This window comes from Austrofundulus limnaeus, unplaced genomic scaffold (assembly GCF_001266775.1).
Source record: "Austrofundulus limnaeus strain Quisiro unplaced genomic scaffold, Austrofundulus_limnaeus-1.0 Scaffold1180, whole genome shotgun sequence".
Taxonomy (NCBI): domain Eukaryota; kingdom Metazoa; phylum Chordata; class Actinopteri; order Cyprinodontiformes; family Rivulidae; genus Austrofundulus; species Austrofundulus limnaeus.
In genome coordinates, this window is record NW_013953582.1 from 19089 (window position 1) to 22727 (window position 3639).

The window sequence follows — 3639 nt, forward strand, 5'->3', positions numbered from 1 at the left end:
GTTTGAAGAAGATTTTTATGAAGAGCAAATCTTTTGCACTAAATTGGTCATGTGACCAGGACATAAGGGTGTCCAGAGACTACAGGAGATTAATCGTCAAATTAATCGTTATCGTCTAAATACCATAATTAATCGTGATTAATTTTTTTGCCAATATCGCCCAACCCTACTCCCTACTTCAGTTATTCCTGGCTGCGCCACGTCAATATCACTATCATGATCAAACAGATGCAGCTCAACCAAACGTCTCCCCTCCCAAAACAGAAACACAAAGATAAAAAACGGGAAATCAATATCGGACATTAATATCGGCCCCGTTTTACATATCGGACCGATACCTATATTCTAAAAAATGACCAATATCGGCCGATATCAATACCGATATATCGTGCATCCCTAGCTCTTTATAAATTTAGAATTGAGTAGCGCTAATTGCAAATAATGCTTCACATTCAAACATCAATTTCATCAAAAGTAAAGCCAAAAAGCCATCTAGTCTCACTACTTTCTGTAGCCACATAATTCATTAAATCTTCATCATCATCATTTTCTTGAACACTGGAAAGGAAAGCCACTCTACTTAACACACTGTGCGGAAACAGACCCGTCAGTCAGCATCGCATAGCTTTATACTCTGACTTCTGACTCTTCTCGGTGACGGTTTTCACTCCCACAATTCTTTGCGTGTCAGGAAGCAAACAATTTCTTCGCTGATTGACAGTCTAACTGCAGTTCTGATCTGCAGAACCACACTCAGCTGTGCATATTGTCCTGCCTCCTCCCTGAGGAACACCGCGGCAATAAATATTAAATAAATAAACAATAGTAAAGAATGAAGCACGGAACAGTTTAAGTTCACACTCTTATTTTGAAAAGAACAGAGTTCCTGTTCTGTGTCCTGTACCCTACCCAGAATGCATTTCTTCAGTTTTATAATAAACAGTTTAAAATTATTAATATGTGCATGTTTTCTTACAGAAGCTCTGCCATAAACATAAGAAAATGACCAAAAAGCAGCAGAACTGGCAATCCACAACTATTTTTTGTTTTACAACTATGATTTAAAAGTCTGTTTCTAAGAATCACCTCCCCATTCTGCGRCGATATGTGCCAATCTGTTAAAGAAAATGATCTTACCACTAGTTGGTAGTAATTTCAATTCAATTCAAGTTCAGTTTATTTATAAAGCACTGTACATAAAAAATAACAATCTAAAGAAGGAACCAGCAGTCTTCGTAGAATCACTTCATCACACTCTCCAATCCTGAGCAAACGGTGGAGAGGAAAAACTCCTTAAAAGCGCTGACTTTTCTCTTATCTGAATGATTTCTGGTAAACGGCGATTATGTTGTGCTTTATATTAGCTTCCGCTAAGTTTTATTGAGCATATGTACTTTTGAACTTGCGGATCTAAATAAACTGACTAGCGCTTTAGAAATTGTGGAACTAAAATTTAAATTAGCGTTGCCCACCACTGCATCCATCCATCCCAGAGTTAGGTCTTGGGGGCAGCAACTTGATCATGGAGGTCCAGACTAGGGTTGGGCAATATTGACAAAAAATAAATCACAATTAATTGTGGTATTTAGCCCATAACGATTAATTTGACAATTAATGCCCTGGACACCCTCATGTCCTCGTAAAAAGACCAATTTAGTGGGAAAGATTTGCTCTTTGTAAAAATCTGTTCCAAAGTGTGTCAGAATTACAGACTTCAGGCTATACTTCAAATTTTAAATTGTGTTGATAGATAAATAAATTACAGAACTTGTTTTCTAATGTTCGTCATATTTGAAGAGGAGAGGAGCACGGAGTGGACTGACTGGAGAAATCTCTGCTATTTGCAGATGATGTGGTTCTGTTGGCGTTAGGGCTGCAACTTACAATTATTTTAATAATCGAATAATCTGTCGATTATTTTTTCGATTAATCGGCCAAATCATTAAAACACTTAATTACATAAATATGAGTAGATATAAATTAATTTCATTCCTGTATAAATTAAGGATGCAAGTTATTGATTAATTAATTAATCTGAAGTTGATTTATCTTATAGATTGACTATCAACTAATTAATGAGCAGCCATTTTCTTAAAAACTGGAGTTTTCTCTTGACTCGAGGGTCTTTTCATAACATGAAGGATTTTTTTTTATAATCTCCTGAATTAATAAACAGAAGCACATCATAAATATTTTAACTATTTATTTTGCCAGCTGTATTAAATACTGACTGAAAAAATGTGTATTTCTCCTACATGAAACATAACAGAAATTGAATAGGTTACTGAATGAGGAAAATAGATTAAAATAATAAAATATGATTTTTAGATGTAAAACTATTATTAATTTATTGTAATTAGGAATTATTTACATTTAATATTTATAATTTTTCTCTAATTTTTTACTTTTTGCTTCATTATTGTTGGTTCTGTTTAACTAAAACATTGTTCTGACCCAGTAATCGGTTCTGAAGCAGCCCCTTCCTCCTCTCTTCTCCCTCCTCCCCATTCCCTGCAGACCGGCTGCTCAATCTGGTCTTTTTTTTTCCTTCGTCCGGAACATTTTTCCTGCTCAACAAATAACGTTGAGCCTCAGTCAGAAAAAACTGGAGGGTTTTTATACTTTTGGAGGAGGTTTCCTCCTCGTGACGCAGCTCCAATCAAACAGACGGTCTTTCAAAAAAATTAAATGTGTCATATACTTTTTATCATATCTTAAGATCTACTAACAACATGATTTAAAAACTGCTTTAAAGTTCAACGTCTCTTTTCACTCGAGGGTCTCAGAGAGGGCGGATCTTTACAGGTAGAGTTTTTTTTCTTCCTAAACTTTATTTAGGTCAGCCAGCATTGACAAAGCTCTGCGGGTAATGTAAACGGCTCCGCGACACGGCGAAGGACACATAAATTGCGCGACACAACAAATCGATAATGAAACACGTTGCCAACGCTTTTAATAATCAATTTTTATCGATTTTATTATTATTATCGATTATTATCGATTCGTTGTTGCAGCCCTAGTTGGCGTCATCTCGCCGTGATCTTCAGCTTTCACTGGAGCAGTTCACAGCAGGGATGAGGATCTCACCTCCAAATCTGAGGCCCTCAGTCAGAAAAGTGTGGACTGCTCTCTCTAGTTTGGGGTGAGGTTCTGCCGGAGTTCAAATATCTTGGGGTTTTGTTCACAAGTGAGGTAAGAATGGAGCGTGAGATTGATAGATGGATTGGTGCAGCTTCTGCAGTGTTCTGGACCCTGTACCTGTCTGTCGTGGTGAAGAGGGAGCTGAGCTGTAAGCTGAAGCTCTCTGTTCGCAGGTCAGTCTACGTTCCTACCCTCACCTTTGGGCACGAACTTTGGGTACCGATCAAAATAAAAAGATCGCAGACACAAGCGGTCTGAATGAGTTTTCTCTGCAGGATAGCTGGACCTCTCTTAGAGACAGGGTGAGAAGTTCAGTTCTCCAGGAGAGACTCAGAGTAGAGCCGCTGCTCCTCCACACCGAGGAGCCAGTTGAGGTGGTTCATCTGGTAAAGTTGCCTCCTGGACACCTCCTTAGGGAGGTTTCCTGGACATGTCCGAGTGGAAGGAGACTCCGCCCAGGACACAATAGACAGACTTTGTCTCTCGGCTGGTCTGGGA

General features: G+C 38.3%; 2 protein-coding genes across 2 annotated transcripts in view; one reads left to right on the forward strand and one right to left on the reverse strand.

Annotated features, from left to right (window-relative positions):
• Positions 1-3639, reverse strand: part of paics (phosphoribosylaminoimidazole carboxylase, phosphoribosylaminoimidazole succinocarboxamide synthetase) — a gene marked incomplete at its 3' end in the record, with an annotated part of 30985 nt that overhangs the window by 18826 nt on the left and 8520 nt on the right.
• ppat (phosphoribosyl pyrophosphate amidotransferase) overlaps positions 1-3639 on the forward strand; it is a gene marked incomplete in the record, with an annotated part of 40545 nt that overhangs the window by 1648 nt on the left and 35258 nt on the right.